Source organism: Schistocerca gregaria, chromosome X, assembly GCF_023897955.1.
Source record: "Schistocerca gregaria isolate iqSchGreg1 chromosome X, iqSchGreg1.2, whole genome shotgun sequence".
NCBI lineage: Eukaryota > Metazoa > Arthropoda > Insecta > Orthoptera > Acrididae > Schistocerca > Schistocerca gregaria.
In genome coordinates this window covers 95447870-95467742 of record NC_064931.1, presented here as the reverse complement: position 1 = coordinate 95467742, position 19873 = coordinate 95447870, and the positions used below count along the sequence as shown (strand labels likewise).

Genomic DNA, 19873 nt, shown 5'->3' with positions numbered 1-19873 from the left:
GAGGGAAAATTGGGCTGTGTCTAAGCCTCCATACTAGCCAAATTATTGTCGTCTTATCTTCGTGGTCGTGTACGTTGGCGCCAGTAGAATTGATCTTCAGTCGGCCTCAAATGCCGGTTTTCTAAACTTCCTCAATAGTGCCTCTAGCGATTCCCATTTGAGTTCACGAAGGATTTTCGTAATACTTGCGTTCTGATCGAACGAGCCGGTAACAAATCTAGCAGCATGCCTCTGCATCACTTGGATGTCTTCCTTTAATCCGACTTGGTGGGATTCTAAATGCTCGAGCAGCACTGAAGAATTTGTCGCACTAGCGTTCTATAAGCCATCTACTTCAGAAATTAACTTCTCTTTCCCAAAATTCTCCCCACAAAACGAAGTAGAGGATTCGCCTTCCCGACTATCAACCGGACGTGCTCATTCCACTTCATATCGTTTTGCAACGTTAGATATTTAATCGATGCGGCTTTGACAAGCAGCACATTACTAATACTGAACGGGATTGTTTCTCCTAAGCATCTGAATTAACTTAAATTCTTCTACATTCAGAGCAAGCTGCCATTCACCGCACCAACTGGAAATTGTAAGTCATCTTGTATCCCCTCTACAGTGACTCAAGGACGACACCTTCCCGCACACCGCAGCGTCATCAGTAAACAGCCGTAAATTGCTGTTCACCCTGTCTGCCATATCATTTATCTTTACAGTGAATGTGAGCGGTCCTATCACACTTCTCTGGGGCATTTTTGACGATACTCTTGTCTCTGAGGCATTCGCCGTCGAGGACAACTTGCTGGGCTCTGTTTCTCAAAAAATCTTCGAGCCACTCACATATATGGCAACTTATTCCCTATGCTAGGACCTTCGCCAATATTTTGCAATGGGGCACCGTCTCAAACGCTTTCCGGAAATCTCGGAATATGGAATATGCCTATTGACCTCTGTTTATAATTCATAGAAAATCATGTCAAAAAAGGCCAACCATAGTTTCGCACAAGCTATGCTTTCTAAATCCGTGATAATTTGTGGACAAAAACTTTTCGTCTCAAAAAATTTATTATATTCGAGCTTAAAATGATTTCAAGAATCCTGCAGCAAATCGACTTTAAGTATATTGGTCTGTAATTATGCTAGTTTGTTCTTTTCCCTTTCTTAACAACAGGAGTCACCTGTGATGTTTTGCAGTCACTTGACATTTTGCCCTGGGCGAGAAATTCACGATAAATACAAGCTGAATAAGGGACTAATGCCGCAGAGTACTCTCTGTAAAACCGAACTGGGATTCCATCCTGACCTGGAGAGTTATTTGTTTTCAACTCTTTCAGTTCTTCCTCTACGCCTGTTTCTATGTCCTCTCACGCGAGAGTCTGTGCGACAGTAAAATGACGGTATTTTGTATGATCCTTCTGCGGGAACTAGGTCTTAAACGTGAAATTTAAAACTTCAGCTTTCCTTTTCAGGTCTGCTATTGCCATACCAGACCGTCAACGAATAACTGCTTGGTGATTTTACGTACGACCAGAACTTCTTCAGGTTGTCAGCAAGATCTTTCGCTAAGGTATGACGGTGGAAGTTGTATGTTTTGCGCATTGATCTTACGGACGCACAAAATTTCAACTAACTTCTGCCGGGCGATATTTGCGCGTTCTGTTTTTAACCACCGGCCTCTGTGGCCGTGCGGTTCTAGGCACTTCAGTCCGCAACCGCGTGACTGCTACGGTCGCAGGTTCGAATCTTGCCTCGGGCATGGATGTGTGTGATGTCCTTAGGTTAGTTAGGTTTAAGTAGTTCTAAGTCTAGGGGACTGATGACCTCAGAAGTTAAGTCCCATAGTGCTCAGAGCCATTCAACCTCGGCAGACACAATATTTCTGTTGACAGCAATGAACAACTCCCTGCCTGTGGCGTCACATCTGTTTTGGATATTTAATAAACTCTAGATTACCCGCGCTAATTTAGGGCTTGAAAACCGCGGATGAAGGAATTCCATTTATAACCCGCAATTAAAGAACACAGTAATGATTTGTATTTTTACACTACTGGCCATTAAAATTGCTACACCAAGAAGAAATGCAGATGATAAACGGATATTCATTGGACAAATATATTTTACTAGAACTGATATGTGAATACATTTTCACCCAATTTCGGTCTATAGATTCTGAAAAAGCAGTACCCAGAACAACCACTTCTGGCCGTAATAATGGCCTTGATACGCCTAGGCATTGAGTCAAACAGAGCTTGGATGGTGTGTACATGTACAGCTGCCCATACAGCTTCAACACGATACCACAGTTCATCAAGCGTAGTGACTGGCATATTGTGATGAGCCGGTTGCTCGACCACCATTGACCAGACGTTTTCAATTGGTGAGAGATCTGGAGAATGTGCTGGACAAGGCAGCATTCGAAAATCTTCTGTATCCAGAAAGGCCGGTACAGGACCTGCAACATTCGGTCGTGCATTATCCTGCCGAAATGTGGGGTTTGGCAGGGATCGAATGAATGGTAGAGGCACGGGTCGTAACACATCTGAAATGTAACGTCCACTGTTCAAAGTGCCGTCAACGCGAACAAGAGGTGACCGAGACGTGTAACCAATGGCAACCCATATCATCACGCCGGGTGATACGCCAGTATGGCGATGACGAATACACGCTTCCAATGCGCTGTAAACAGAACCTGGATTCATCCGAAAAAATGATGTTTTGTCATTCGTGCACACAGGTTCGTCTTTGAGTAGAAAATCGCAGGCACTCCTGGCTGTGATGCAGCGTCAAGGATAACCGTAGCCAAGGTGTCCGAACTGATAGTCCATGCTGCTGCAAACGTCGTCGAACTGTTCGTGTAGATGGTTGATGTCTTGGAAACGTCCCATTTGTTGACTCAGGAATCGAGACGTGGCTGCACGATCCGTTACAGCCATACGGATAAGATGCCTGTCATCTCGACTGCTAGTGATAGGAGGCCGTTGGGATCCAGCACGGCGTTCCGTATTACCCTCCTGAACCCACCGATTCCATATTTTGCTAACAGTCACTGGATCTCGACCAACGCGAGCAGCAATGTCGCGATACGATAAACCGCAATCGCGATAGGCTACAATCCGACCATTATCAAAGTCTGAAACGTGATGCTACGCATTTCTCGTCCTTACACGAGGCATCACAACAACGTTTCACCAGGCAACGCCGGTGAACTGCTGTTTGTGTATGACAAATCGGTTGGAAACTTTCCTTATGTCAGCACGTTGTGTGAATGCTCTGAGAACCTAATCATTTGTACATCACAACATCTTCTTCCTCTCGGTTAAATTTCGCGTCTATAGCGCGTCATCTTCGTGGTGTAGCAATTTTAATGGCCAGTAGTGTATAAGGCAAAAATTAATTGCAATGTCCTAATTAAACTCACTTTACTGATGAATATAATAAATTCTACTTTAATCATCATAGCATGTGTGAAAATACGGTACTTACTAAGAATACTGCATAATCCAGTTTCCCATTACAATACACTTCTTTGAAAGATAATAGTGTTGAATTAATTTTTGTCTCATTGAACTGGTTTGTCTTTTACTTATGGCACTACGAATTTTACGCATCATCAACTTGCCAGAAAGGAGAACGTCTTCTTATTGTTCCAAGCAGTCCAGTATCCCTTCAGACCACTGAAATGATGATGCATTACTGATTGGTGCTTCTGAAATTAGAGGAATCTTGTCACCTTCATCACTGTCATTCACCTCTTCGGATTTCCCTTGTACTCGCTGAGCAACATCACTGTCATTCAGTATCTCATAACCTGTTCCCCAGTGCTGTCTAGGTCAAACTATTCAGAGACACTTTCTTTGTCAACACTTTCATACCGTGGAGTACTTTTCAAAACAGCTACTACCTCTGCTAATGAGCAGTATTCTTCGTCATCGGAATTACTGATTTCGTCCATTTTAAGATTAACGTTTTTCTACGACTTGGCTGTGGTTGACTGTTTTACCTTACGCCACACATTCGACACTTTATAAACTGCGTCTGGAACAGATCATTGTTTCGAAAATGTCTGAGGGTTGCTATCCTCATCAGTAAGTTTTTGTATCAGATTTACTGTATAGTCTTCTGCATGGCAGCAATGAGGCCCTGATTCTTGTCTGAGTTAAGGCTGTCATATTAGGGGGTAAATATTTTACTAATATCATCCCGTCATCTGAAATCAGAACATTTTCATTCGGATGCAATGATACACCGTCCAGTAACAACACAGCCCTTGCAGGTAGACGCTTAAACTTAAAATGTTCTCGCACCTGTGGTACAAAGCAATTATGAAACCTTGTTTCAAAGTGTATGTGGTCTATGCGGGCACCTATCTGGTGAAAAAAACGGACAGGTGAATTGAGCATTTCCTTTCCTCTGAAACAGGGAGGTGTTTTAGTGTTACTTATTACACCAAGTTTAGCTTCGTCTGATCCCGTGCCATTAGCTAAGTAGAACACAGTTATCCTTTCCTTGTTTGATTTATAACCAAGCGCACAACGCTCTGTCTCGAAAATTAAAACAACCCGGTTTCGTCCGCTTTGTTCTCCTACAGCTCTAACTTTTCACGTGCAGTAACCTAACGGAAATGATTACAAAATTCAGAAGCAGCCATTTTATCCCTATCTTTCTCCTTGGAAGGCAATCTGCCGAATACCATGAGGCTACTTAAATCTTGTTAACCAGCCGGAGGATGTATTAAAATCTGAGCCTGTTTGGTACATATTGCGTCAGATAACTGTGTGCCCTCGACTCTTTTCTGTTGAAACCATTTGAAAATGGCTTTATCCAGTTCTGCTTATTTAGACATTTTCATAGCCACCTGCTTTGACAAAATTTTAAATGAGTCAGATCCGCTAGCAAATTGAATTATTTTGCCTTTGTTTTCCGAATATCACGGATCGTAGTTTCACCCACATTGCAAACAAATGCTAGATTTCACGTACCAATACTGCCTTCTTCGACTTTTTGTATTATTTCTAGTTTCTGCTCTCTCGTTAACACAATACGTTTTCGCTTTTCAGACACTGTACGGCACTAACAGAAACTATTGACTATCTAACGCAACAATTAGTCCAGCGCTTCCAGCTTCCCAGCATCACATTGTATACTATAAAAAGAAACATGTTTCAGCTTCAAAAAAGTAGGAGACATAGGCTGCGGACTCGACCGTGTAATCGATATTGTTGTTTTAGCTACTAACATTGCCCATTCGTGACAGAGTGACACTATATTGGGCTGAATATACGTGGATCGCAGTAGGTATTAAAAACCACGGAGGAAAAATAAAAACTTTGAGGTTCGCCGATGACATACCAATTCTGTCAGAAACAGCTAAGGACTTGGAAGAGCAGTTGAACGGAATGGACAGTGTCTCGAAAGGAGGGTATATGATGAACATCAACAAAAGCAAACCGAAGATAATGGAATGTAGTCGAATTAAGTCGGGTGATGCTGAGGGAATTAGATTAGGAAATCAGACACTTAAAGTAGTAAAAGAGTTTTGCTATTGGGGGAGCAAAATAACTGATGATGGTCGAAGTAGAGAGGATATAAAATGTAGACTGGAAATGGCAAGGAAAGCGTTTCTGAAGAAGAGAAATTTGTTAACATCGAGTATTGATTTAAGTGTTAGGAAGTCGTTTCTGAAAGTATTTGTATGGAGTGTAGCCATGTATGGAAGTGAAACGTGGACGATAAATAGTTAAGAGAAGAAAATAGAAGCTTTCGAAATGTGGTGCTACAGAAGAATGCTGAAGATTAGATGGGTAGATCACATAACGCATGAGGAGGTAGTGAATGGAATTGGGGAGAAGAGGAGTTTGTGGGACAACTTGTGTAGAAGAAGGGATCGGTTGATAGGACATGTTCTGAGGCATCAAGGGATCACCAATTTGGTACTGGAGGACAGCGTGGGGGGTAAAAACCGTAGAGGGAGACCAAGAGATGAATACACTAAGCAGATTCAGAAGGATGTAGGCTGCAGTAGGTACTGGGAGATGAAGAAGCTTGCACAGGGTAGAGTAGCATGGAGAGCTGCATCAGACCAGTCTCAGGACTGAAGACCACAACAACAACAACATGTATCATGTGTAAATATACATACACACAAACAGAAATACAGAAGGAACTTATTTTAGTTATTGAACCTGATGATGTGCAGACAGTGGACTGTATGTTGTACCTATGTCCTAAGTGCTGACCTAACGTAGATGCTGCAGAGTGGGTACATCCTGGGAGCATGGATTCAAAGATCCGGATTCGACAGGATCTTGAAAAATCTTGCAACATTTCTGCAAAAACTCTTCAAGGGAAGAAAGAAGCATTAATTCAGATAACCACATGATTCACACACACACACACACACACACACACACACACACACACACACACACACACACACACAAACGCAGAGAGAGAGAGAGAGAGAGAGAGAGAAATGTATAAGAACTTGTACTTATGATCTCAATATTCCCCAGTTGGATACCTCCCTCTGGAAACCAAAGATGAAGATATCTAATTTATCACTACCAGTTAATGGTAGTGGTATATTGCTATCTGCAACAAAAAATTTCATCAGGTTGCAGCTATACAATGCAGAGTGGGAGTGTTTGTTTGGTTACCTCTGCATCAGTGGATCTGTAAAACGGGCACGTCATAGCTGACTCCGTTTCTGTCAGCTATCTGCTATCAGCTATCTGAACAAGAATGAGGTGAAGTGCTGTCCTGGAGAGCGTATTATTAATAGTCCACTGGAGGGGGAGCCAAATGCACAAGCTTCAGTCGGTCCTAATCCATTGAACCAGTGGGGTACCTTCCCACCACATATTTGAACAGTGAGAACAGAGGACACCATTTTCCCGTCAGTGAACAGCCTGAAACACCGAAAACTTGCACCGCAAATATTGCAGAAATGGGAAGTGCGGTTTTCACACAAAGGAACTATTGTCAAGTGTCCGTATTGTTACGCAGTCAACAAATTGTAATAATACTGAGAAAGTGTATATTTGCGCAAACACAGATTTTTTAATGGATCAATGTTTCTTGGCATTAACAGACCGAAAGTAGGGTAAATTAAAATGTCAGTGGCGTTTGTTGCAGTATTCTAGAGCTAGTCGCTTACTAGATATTGTATTTTGCAGGGTTCTCACACCGGCACATGAACTAAACCAGGGGGAAGCACGCACGAAAGAACAACACAAGTGCGTGCAATAGTTACCTGGATTCTGATCGGTAGCGAGACAACTGACCATCACAGGTTGTGTTCAGAACACCCACCGACAGCGGCAATACACGCTTCCAATCTGGTATGGAATGATTCTAGCACACTTTGTAGAATTTCAGCGGAGATGTCTGAGCAGGCTGCAGCTATACGTCGTTTCATATCATCGGGTGTAGTTGGTATGTCCTTGTCGACAGCGTCTTTCAGCAGCAGATAAATGTCTACTGGCGTCAAATTCGGGGAACGGGCCGGCCATTCTATGGGTCTTTTGAGCTCAATCCAACGATTTGGAAGCAAGTCGTGAAGACATGCTGTGGTACTTCGTGCACTGTGAGCTGGACAGCAATCATGCTGCTACTATAGCTTCCTTCTAGTCTGCAGAGGAACGTCTTCTAGCAACCTTGGAAGATGGTCTGTTAGGAAGCTGCGGTACCTGAGCGCGTTCAGTGTCAAGTCTATGAAAAATGGGCCTATGAGCTGAAGGTTCACTATCCCACGCCAAGCGTTCACAGAGCGTGGATAGTGACGTTTCAGCTAACAAAGCCAACGGAGACTGTCAACAGACCAATAGTGGATGTTTTGCTGGTTTACCTGGCCATGATTTGTAAATATGGAGTCATCATTAAAGAAGATACATGATACATCGGGAGTATCCTGTCTTAACGCCCTCTTTCAGGAGTTAACACGATTCTCAGAATCGTTCCATGCAGATGCTGAGATGTGATAGGGTAGAACATACACTACTGGCCATCAAAATTGCTACACCACGAAGATGACGTGCTACACGCGAAATTTATCCGACAGGAAGAAGATGCTGCGATTCACAAATCATTAGCTTTTCAGAACATTCACACAAGGGTGGCGACACCTACAACGTGCTCATATGAGGAAAGTTTCCAACCGATTTCTCATACACAAACAGCAGTTCACCGGCGTTGCCTGCAGGAACGTTGTTGTGATGCCTCCTGCAAGGAGGAGAAATGCGTACCATCACGTTTCCGACTTTGAGAAAGGTCGGATTGTAGCCTATCGCGATTGCGGTTTATCGTATCGCGACATTGCTGCTCGCGTTGGTCGAGATCGCCAGCCGCGGTGGTCTCGCGGTTCTAGGCGCTCAGTCCGGAACCGCGGGACTGTTACGGTCGCACGTTCGAATCCTGCCTCGGGCATGGATGTGTGTGATGTCCTTAGGTTAGTTAGGTTTAATTAGTTCTAAGTTCTAGGGGATTGATGACCACAGATGTTAAATCCCATAGTGCTCAGAGCCATTTGAACCATTTTGGTCGAGATCCAGTGACTGTTAGCAGAATATGGAATCAGTGGGTTCAGGAGGATAATACGGAACGCCTTGCTGGATCCCAACGGCCTCCTATCACTAGTAGTCGAGATGACAGGCATCTTATCCGCATGGCTGTAACGGATCGTGCAGCCACGTCTCGATACCTGAGTCAACAGATGGGGACATTTGCAAGACAATAACCATCTGCACAAACAGTTCGACGACGTTTGCAGCAGCATGGACTATCAGCTCGGAGACTATGGCTGCGGTTATCCTTGGCGCTGCAACAGAGACAGGAGCGCCTGCGATGGTATACTCAAAGACGAACCTGGGTGCACGAATGGCAAAACGTCATTTTTTCGGATAAATACAGGTTCTGTTTACAGCATCATGATGGTCGCATCCGTGTTTGGCGACATCGCGGTGAACGCACATTGGAAGCGTGTATCCGTCATCGCCATACAGGCGTATCACCCGGCGTGATGGTATGAGGTGCCATTGGTTACACATCTCGGTCACCTCTTGTTCGCATTGAAGGCACTTTGAACAGTGGACGTTACATTTCAGATGTGTTACGACCCGTGGCTCTACCCTTCATTCGATCCCTGCGAAACCCCACATTTCGGCAGGATAATGCGCGACCGCATGTTACAGGTCCTGTACGGGCCTATCTGGATACAGAACATGTTCGACTGCTGCCCTGGCCAGCACATTCTCCAGATCTCCCACCAATTGAAAACGTCTTGTCAATGGTGGCCGAGCAACTGACTCGTCACAATACACCAGTCACTACTCTTGATGAACTGTGGTATCTTGTTGAAGCTGCATGGGCAGCTGTACCTGTATACGCCATCCGAGCTCTGTTTGACTCAATGCCCAGGCGTATCAAGGCCGTTATTATGGCCATAGGTGGTTGTTCTGGGTACTGATTTCTCAGGATCTATGCACCCAAATTGCGTGAAAATGTAATCACATGTCAGGTTCTAGTATAATATATTTGTCCAATGAATACCCGTTTATCATCTGCATTTCTTCTTGGTGTAGCAATTTTAATGGCCAGGAGTGTATGTCGATGGAGACTGCGCAGTACACTTGCCAGCCTCATGCCACTTCTTCGTGCGATTGCGCGGAGGCTAACGTACTGATCAACTGCAACAGCAGCAAGATCGTTAATTTCCCCCTGTTTTGTCGTCACTTATTTCCCTATGTTACATTGCCTAGATTTTACACTACCTCTTACACGTAACTGGCTGAAGAGGTTGGTAATTAGTTGCCGTGATGTTTGACGCCTATTGGAAAATTTTGCCGCATACACCGTATAAATTGCATTCTTCCTGCACTCTCCATACACCATGAGCATATCGACTTTTTCTGCATTGGTAAATCTCATTGTCCACTTATGACCTACAGCTTCTACTGTCTTACTTTAAGTGACTGGTATGTTACAGTGCACTCCAGGAAAACACAAGGACACTATAAGCAAAATAGCAACATCGTACCTAGCAACTACGCAGTTTAAATGGCACAAACGTGTCGGTGCGGAAACTTTTCAGCATACGATATCTCGTAAACGACTCGCACTAGAATCCTGCAACAAACGCCATGACATCTCAATTTACCCTACTTTTAGTTAGTTAAACTCAATCGGCATTGTTCTATTTGGAAATGTGTATATTTCCCCAAATGTAAACTTTCCAAGTGTTTTTAAAATCCTTTAATTGCGTAACAATACGAGCCCGTGATTACTAATTCATTCTGTGGAAACCAAACATCAGTAGCACTTCCCATTTCCGCAATATTCGCGGTGCAGCTTTTAGTTATTCGCCCTATATATATATAGAATTTTGTTTCAACTTGAGACAACTAAATGTCTCGAAAAATGAGCATCATATGGAAAAGGTGTTCCAGGTGAAAAGTTAATATTTTCAAGGGCTGCATCTGTCTGTACTAAGACTGGCCACCCACTATGTCAACCTCCACCCCCATCCCCCTACACTAATGCACCATAGGAGGACAACTTTTTATCTTCAAATGAGAACCCCGCCCTCATTTTTATTGCCTATTCGGATTCTACGCTGAAAAATAGCTAGGGTTTGCCAAAAATATATTTTTTCCCCTTCGTGACAGATGGTGCTATAATTGACGAAATTCATTTCTCCAGCTTTTTGGATATGAGAACTCAGTCATTTGATGTTACTTTACATTGTCAATAAAAATGTAAATTTTTGTTCTAAGCAGTTGACATTATTGTTAAAAAATTTATTTGGTTAGCAAATTAGAATGTACAGTAATACTTTTACGTTTATACATTTAAAAGTGTGACAAGGAATCTACACATAACGTATCATAGTTTTCTGTCCCTTTCGGGGGTTGGTTTCGATGAGTACCCACAACATCATAACTCACAATGAGTCCGAATCTCACCCCCACTGTTATTATGGACAGGGAGAGGGGGGAGTAGTAGATGGACAGGGAGAGGAGAGGAGGACATGGGCAGGGAGAGGGGAAAGGAGGAGATGAAGAAGGATAGTGGGAATGAGGAGACAGACAGGGAGAGGGCGAGGTGGAGATGGACAGAGAGAGGGGGGAGTAGTAGACGGAAAGGGAGAGTAGGAGGAGAATATGGAAAATGAGATGGGGAGGGAGGAGATAGGCTGGAAGGGGGAACGAGCAGATGGACAGAGAAAGGAAAGAGGACGAGATGTACAGAGAGAGGAGGAGATTGGCTAATAGAACTTTGGAATAAATGCATACCTGGACAACGCTGTGTACTAATCTTTTATACTGTATCAAATGCATAAAGAGGAACATTAGTTTCTCACTGACTAGTCAGAAAACCATTCTCGGAAGCGAGATGTTAACCACTGGATTTTCGTTACATTTTGTGGAGAGTGCGTAGTTACCAGTGGTTTTATCAGGTGATCTTTTACCAAGAACAGGCTGGCTGTTGCTGCGATGTGATGTTTTCGCATAGTATTTCCTCGCAGATACCCGCACCATCTGTGACAAGTCTGGGTTCTATCTAACACAGTACACAAAAGCCATATTTATATTACATAAACAATTATGCACGGTGAACCAAAACTGGAGCGCTCTGAATCCACAGTGCTATTCCTTGCATATTAACAGTACAAAGGCGTCTGTAGCAAAACATCGTCCCACTCATATTTTCGGTATTAAAAGGACGTGCAAGGAAGGCAATGAGACAGCACTATTATGACATGTACGACAAGTATCTTGCTTCAGTCCTGTGTATATGTGCTACAAAGTTACTGCAGAGAGCAGACTTTTGCGTTAGAGTACCCGAGTTCGAGAGTCTGATTCCGTGTGTAGGAGTGCTTTCTGTTGTTTTCCTAATTTTGATCGCCCCACTAAAATTTAGCATACATTATTTCCTAAACGATTTTCAGTTTTCATAACACTCAACATGACAGTTATTTGTCACACACGTCATAAATATTCGTGAAGACCAATATTCGATTAAAAACAAATTCCTACCATGAGACTGAAGTAAGAACAAAACTTATCAGAGTGGAAATGTTAAACATACATACGTGATACATTCAGTAAGAGCAGCCAATTGTAATGTTTTAAATACACTGTCAGTGACGCCACGTTTTTCACAAAACATATCTCGTCTTCAGAGTAAATGTTGAAACCTTAAGGACTTTGACGTAATGTCATAAAGAAATGTAACAGATATGAAAGTGAATAGCATGATAGTTAGTAGATAGAAATAATGGTAGAAAGGGATACTGGAAACTGGGCGGTTCGGATGTATTTGAGGAAGTGATGTGACACAATACACTCAGGCGAAGTGGGTATGTGATTTACGTTACTAAAAAAAAAAAACTACGTAGGATAAAAGAGGTTCGGACTTTTTTTTCTTTTTCTTGTGGTCTGGAGTGGGGCGGGGAGGGGGGGGGGGGGCGATTCTGTAGCTCAGCTTGAGAGGACGGAACCGTTGTAGGATCACTTTGTTGTCTGTCTGTTAAGAGCCATTTTTCTCAGGAATGGGTAGGGGTATCAAATTGAAATTTATGTCAAATACTAAGGTGTACGGTCCATTGGCGTTGTAAAAAATTTAAACTTCTAAATCAGTGCAATTAGAAGATACGACCATTTTTTCGATAGTCGGAACTAACTCATTAAAACTACCTATACAATTTTAAGTGTCTATGGACACTTCAGAGTGCGAGCTCTACACGCACTTGTCCTCTTTTTTTGTGGAAGAAAAGGTAAGTAATGCTGACAATGCGGTGGAAAACATGGAGCTTTGTAGTACTCAGAAGAGAACAGACAAAACGTCTAATGGCAAAATGTGTCTTCTAAAAGTAGAGTGATAAAAACAATATTACCCTCATTTCTGTGATGGTATTACGTAATAGGACTTGTTTTGTATAAGACCAGCTGCAATTGCTGTACAAAATTTAAGAAGCTGCATTAGGCTGCCTAAAATTTGAAAATAGAAAAAATTCCATCTAGACCCGTAATTGAACACTGGAAAGTCGTGTACTGTAGTCCGCAGCTCGTGGTCTAGTGGCTAGCGTTGCTGTCTCTGGATCACGAGATCCTGGGTTCGATTCCCGGTCGGCTTGGGGATTTTCTCTGCCCGGGCACTGGGTATTTGTGTTGTCCTCATCATTAACATCATTATCATTATCATCCGTATCAGTGGCTAGATTTGACTGTGTCAAAACTGGACTGTGTGAAAATTCGCACTTTGTACGGGCGCTGATGACCGCGCAGTTGACCGCCCCACAAACCAAACATGATCATCATCGAGTATTTTAACACAAACTCTACCCTCTGCGCTATGTGTGCTGTAGAGTTACAAAGTGTTGGTGCATGATATTTGTCCTACAGGTTATTACCGTATTGCCACGTTTCCTTCCCTTCATTTTATAGAGACATTTTCAACTGTTAGCTAGGAATAACGCTGCTGCGCCCGGGAGTGCAATTTTGGTTTAGCCTGTGTATCTGGTTCTGTCTGTTAAGCAGTCCTCATTCGAGTCTGGAATTCGGCTTCCCATCCCGTACTAACGTACTGACTTCATAGGTTTTTTCCAGGCAATTTTCAGCAGTCGATATATGTTTCAAAAAACTGGATTTTATTAGTACTACCGGTTTCGGCCGAAAGTCATCATCTGTTACAACAACAAATGCTTCAAATAGCTCTAAGCACTATGGGACTTAACATCTGAGGTCATCAGTCCCCTAGACTAACAACTACTAAAACCTAACTAACCCAAGGACATCACACACATCCATGCCCGAGGCCGGATTCGAACCTGCGACCGTAGCAGCATCTCGGTTCCGGAATGAAGTGCCTAGAACCCCGCGGCCACCGTGGCCGGCTTAAGTATTATAGACTCAGTATATCATCAAGAGTAGCGCGCAAAACATTCACGTCGTTAACTCGAGACTGGAGTTTCTTGACACTGGGCAAGAGTGAATAATTATTGATTTGCCTAACGTGATTTAGAGAAATAGTGGGAAAACTATACTTGGACAGCGTGTCGCTCTCATCTCCACTGCGAGTCCGGTGCCAGCATTAGCACTTGCCCGCTTTATTTTGCTTTAGATCCGCGTCTAACGTCTTAAGCAAATACTTCACCATCTTGATGAGCGCTTGGGTAGAGTTTAATTCTCTGACAAAAATCAAACGGGACAGTTACTTCTTTTGGCCATTTTTCTAAGGCAGTGGCGTGAACTTACCGGGTTGCCGCACATTTGTTTTCGGCTGGGATGATTGAAAGTAACCACGGAAAACATAAATGCTAGCAGCTGAAATTAGATTTATATCAATTTCCTTCATATTACGATGTTTTGCAGCTGCATCGAATCGTTTGTTGTTTACTCATATCCTTTATATGCCCGGCATGATAGTCTGGTGGAGTAAGAAAAAAGTAAAATTGAAAGCGGTAAAGCACTTGGCCGGTAACGTACAAGTCACGGTGTCGAATTCCATTTTGATCACGAATCTTTTTCAGCCTTCTTTTAAGCGAGCATTCACCTCGAAACGACGGGAAGATTCACCAGGAACGACATGCGTGGTTTAGGCCAAGGAATTGATGTCTAGTTAAAAGACTTGCAACAGGCCTTCGAGCTACACTGAATAGTTATTACTATTCCTTAACATGTTTGTAAGTCGGCACTATATACCACGAACATAGTCAGACAGACTATGCAGAATATGATAATTTCAGTTGTTCGTGGATCCATTCTCTACGGTGAGCTATATGTCCAAATAACAAACCACTTCCTATCCCATTGTAGTTTCAAAAGAAGTACCTTTTACAAATTTGTGTCATTTGTTAGCGTACACACGTTCGGCCGGCCGTGGTGGTTCAAAAATGGTTCATATGGCTCTGAGCACTATGGGACTCAACTGCTGTGGTCATTAGTCCCCTAGAACTTAGAACTACTTAAACCTAACTAACCTAAGGACATCACACACATCCATGCCCGAGGCAGGATTCGAACCTGCGACCGTAGCACTCACGCGGTTCCGGACTGCGCGTCTAGAACCGCGAGACCACCGCGGCCGGCCCCGCCGTGGTGGCCGAGCGGTTCTAGGCGCTACAGTCCGGAACCGCGTGACTGCTAAGGTCGCAGGTTCGAATCCTGCCTCGGGCATGGATGTGTGTGATGTCCTTCGGTTAGTTAGGTTTAAGTAGTTCTAAGTTCTGGGGGACTGATGACCTCAGATTTTAAGTCCCATAGTGCTCAGAGCCATTTGAACCATAGTCGTTCGGACTCAGGGATCTGAGGGATGTCTTAGCCTTTCGCAAACAAAATTTAGTTTATGCGTTCTTGGTAAAGCGATGATTTTCCATTATTTTTAAATGCTAGCCGCTGTGAAATAGATGTTGTACGGTTTCAGATACGCAACAACTGCACCGAAGGACGCTGTAAGGTATATATCACGTTGAATTCGCGCGCTCTTAGCAAAGGCATTTGCAGAAATAATTTGGTAGGTTGTTGCTAAGCAACAACCACAGCCACACAGCTGACAACTAGTCGACAGGACGCGCCCTCTACAGCACAGCTATGACATGCCAGTTGCATCGCCATCTTGTGGGGTCGCGCAGCCTCCTACTTTGGTAGCGTGAAGAACGAATACAGTATCGAGTTTGCAGTGTGCGTGAATTTTTATCGGCGTCGAACCCATGTGAGCGCAGTACCAAACGGAAAGCGGAAACCTTCGGTATTTATCAAGAATTAACGACGCCTTCGCACGCACATCCACGAGTTCCGTCCTAGGTTCCACCGGCTGCGACGTAAACACAACAGAAGGTACTAACAGACCTTGCAAAGGTGAGCTGCAGAGCAGAAAAGCAATTTAAGCCGCTTCCAGGTGCACCCTATTGTAAGTTTTGACAGCTAGGTTTCTTTGTAAATTCAGTCTGCTTGTGCTAAACGTAACCTTTTCAGTCGTTCGTGATACGAAGTTGATAAATACATATTTTGGTTTTCAGCATTCCAGTTATGTACTGAACCTAAAAATATCCGTTTATGCTATATTTTCCAGACGTCTCTGCATTTTTTGAAACTATGAAACCTTTATAACAATGACATTGTTCACTGATTTAGTCTGCCAGATTTTCGAATCTTTTTACAGATATGGGATTAATTTTTCAGTGCTTTGCCGAGTTTAGTTCAGGAGATTTAACGTGACACTCGCCCCAAGCAATTCTATGTGATTCTGAGAAATGCCATAGCACTATCCCCCCTCCCCTTTCCCATACCTGTGACACAGGTTTTACATTAGAGACTGGACGAGTGCATGATCTGGCCCTGGCCATTCTGATAGTTACCTGAAGTTATTTACTCAAACAAGAACAACCCTCTTATTTTAACCAGATTTCTTTGAAGTAGCTTACCCAGTCACAAACAAGTCAAATTTTTCACTGATGTATCTCTTCGTCTACTTTCGTGTAGTTACTTTACGTACTACGAGTGCGCAGATACTTTTTTTTAAAAATATATTCGACAAAATATTTTACAATCAGCGGAAAGACTGATTGCTTTTCTATTTGCTCATTCAGTAGATAAACTGTGAACTGATTAACGTATAATAGTGACAGTGTAAGAGGCAAATGATACTCAGAAGTGGTCTCTGTTTACTAATATTTTAGTGTTCTGTTGCTTCTTAAATGTAGTTGTTAGAGATACAATACGTTGGTGCAGTAGTTTCTAATATACAGTGCAAAGACACGACTAAACTGTTTGTGTTTTGCACCAGGAACTGAGGGAGACGACGCACGCGTTAAAATATTAGACATTCTGGGTGGTCGGCGTCCAAATCCTGCTTTGGGTATCCAGGTTTAAGTTGTTCCCTACACCTCTCCAGGTGAGTGACAAAATGACTATTTTAACTAGAACGCAACTGATTTATTCAACACATATCCGACAGCTAATGTTCGGGATTAGTTAACAATGCGATACCGCCCATGCATTGGTAAAACGTCATTAAGCTGTATACTGTCGTCGTATCGAATTTTGTACAGTTGTCAAGGAACCTATTAAATACTCTGGTAAAAATAAACTGTACCGCACCTTTGTCTAGTAATGCTCTTAACAACTGAACTTTTAAAGCAAGGCATACGAGTTGCATCAGCCACTAATTGTCTTGTTTTAATTCTCGCATCCGAAGCAGAAGACGCGCCTGTGAAGCGTATTTATTACTTGACTAAATTTGGTTCAAATCCAGATACGACAGTTCAGTGATTCGACCCGCTTTATACTCCTAATTTTGCAAAAATCTGTGTGGACACGTCCACCACCACAAAATTTTTCACCAACCATTTATAAAATTTGTTCATATTCCTGAATGCCAATGGAAAATTATTGTGCTGACTTGACCACACTACTCGTCAGTTAAGAAATTTAGCTTTTACGGAAGTAAACATTGTTGCAAAAGATATTTCCTCGACAGCCTTTGCATTCGCTGCTACTTTCATTGTATTTGCGTTACGTGATGTATCAGAGGGGTAAAGGCTCACTATGAAGTGCATCAATGCAGGTTAAGTCCAATTAACAGGACTTCGTCCTCATGTCAACCATGTTTTCATATTTCTCAACAGGAAACAACCAAGATACGCATTTCAGGTAAGATTGTCAACAACTTTACAATTCAAAAGTGGGGAAATAATGTACCTATTAATAACGGAAACGTTTGACGCGTCGAAAGCAGAAAGACAAGGTAGGGCTTGTGTCCGGAACTATAAGGTATACATCTGAATTAACATGCCGAGTGACCATTTTCATAATTTGAAAACAGATATGTTGCTTATTTCTGTCCACACTAAACTGTAGTTTAACTCATTGCTACAAATCCATAGGCTTAGAATTCAGTACACAACTGGACTTAGGAACTTTTTGGCTTATGTTTGGCAGTGCTTTATTTACGTTAAGTGACAACAGGCCTCTGACTCCAAGTGACATTGTAGAGCGCTTATAATACTATATGAGCAGATTTTCAGGTATGTTGTCCTTAGTAGCAGGACGTCTATTGGAGTACTCTGGTGTTTAATCAGTCATTCAGTTTGATCAGTATTTTAGTTGACACTTTATGTAATGTGACAGACATACCGAACGAGGTGGTGCAGTGGTTAGCTTACTGGATTCGCAATCGGGAGGACGGCGGTTCGTGTCCCCGTCCGGCCATCCAGATTTAGGATTTCCGTAATTTCCCTAACTCGCTCCGACCAAATTCAATGATGGTTCCTTTGAAAATGGCACTGCCCATTTTCTTCCACATCCTTTGGTAATCCGAGCTGGTGTTCCGTCTCCAATGATCTTGCTATCGATGGGACTCCAAATTCTAATCTTCTTTCCTTCCATTTGTTCCAATGGCGTATGTAATGTTACAGGATTACCGATAGTAAAACGTACTACCGTGCGCTGTATCAACGTAATAATAATAATAATAATAATAATAATAATAATAATAAACGTGTAGTTGATAGCACCAATACAAATAATTTCGAGGTGGTTCCAACAGCGATGTTAATGCTTGAGTACGTAGGCTACTAGCAGCGTGCGCATTAGTTATACGCGAGGGATGCTCTCAGTCTGATGAATTCTTGAAGTTAGTTTCTGCTTTTCATTTCCTTTCTTTCTCTGGAGACAACTGTTTTAGATTATAAATATAAAAATCGCCCAGAAATGGAGATGGAAGCAAAAGTCACTTTGTCTTAGACATACTTCCAAAGTAATTAAAAACAAAAATAAAATCCGTGAAAACTCTTGGTAGATTGTAATGGTTCTTTAGAAACACGAAACTGCTTTTTAAAAAAGGGAGACGTACCCGACGATGACCCTTAAACAACGAAATAAGTTTTATTCAGCTTGCTACTGTTTCAGAATATGTATTCAGAGAAATTTAGACACAACTACAAGATAAGGAAGCATTTATAAAAGACTGCACAATATAAGTGTCGTGCAATGGTACAACAAATTTTCTGCGACATTCTAGTAGCCACAGTTGCTGCTCCGCTGGACGTCTGACGAAATAGGAGTAATTGCCTGTTACTGTGAATTGTACCGCTCGAAAAACTTAATCTAGAAGGGGAAGCCGTAAAGTAGTAAACTCAGACAAGAAGACCCCACAGCAACTGTGCAAATAGCCGTTGGACGCCACCGCACGGCTGTATGTCATCCGCTAACATCGCTCAGGCCTACCAGCTGTTGACTACATCTGCAATCCAGCTGTAATTCATTCCTCAGATCTTTCTCCAGGGATTAAACGAGATTTAAGTCACTAAACTTGGGGCTATTCTATTCACGGTCTTGCAGGAAGAATTTTTGTGTGTAATACGCTGTGTTAAAGGTTCATTGTGATGAAAATATTATTTTTTGAAATACCTGGAGATAATTCAAGCTCCTGAACCAGAAAATATTACACAGCTTGGATAAATTTTATTCTATAATCACATAGTGAATTAAGCAGTTACGAAGGGATAATGTTATTGGTTAGTTATAAGAGTGTTTGACAAACTGCGGAAACCTGAATTTAACACTAATGAAGATGTTGCACTGAAATATGGAGGATGTGTCTCATTTGTAGGGAGTGTTGCCAACATGTCTTGGTCTCTTCCTCGATCTACTTCCGGGTGTTCAACCTGGCGTACCATAATTCTAAAGTACTTCTTAATGTATTAACTGTTACGCATTAGCTAGTTTGTGCATATTTTCATCCATCTCGTTTATTTCAACGATTCTCCCTGTACCCTCCTTCACGTTAAATATTCTCAGTCAACGACAGTAGTAATCAAACTAAATGTCACACGGATACTAGCGCCAGGGACATGAGTTTTTCTCATGACAGTTGGTCATGTCTG

At 42.5% G+C, this 19873-nt stretch overlaps 1 protein-coding gene across 5 annotated transcripts in view; it reads left to right on the top strand.

The window, feature by feature from the left end:
- The window catches only part of LOC126298816 (neurogenic locus protein delta), a 1242617-nt gene that overhangs the window by 1159036 nt on the left and 63708 nt on the right, over window positions 1–19873 (top strand). Inside the window, exons 1-2 of one of the 5 annotated variants that reach the window (XM_049990280.1) lie at window positions 15573–15845; window positions 16774–16881. The exons of 1 other annotated variant lie outside the window; for it this stretch is intronic. The gene's annotated coding sequence lies outside the window, so the exon portion shown is untranslated. Of the gene's footprint in view, window positions 1–15572; window positions 15846–16773; window positions 16882–19873 lie in introns of those variants that run through there. 3 more of the 5 variants (XM_049990279.1, XM_049990281.1, XM_049990283.1) reach the window with 3 other exon arrangements.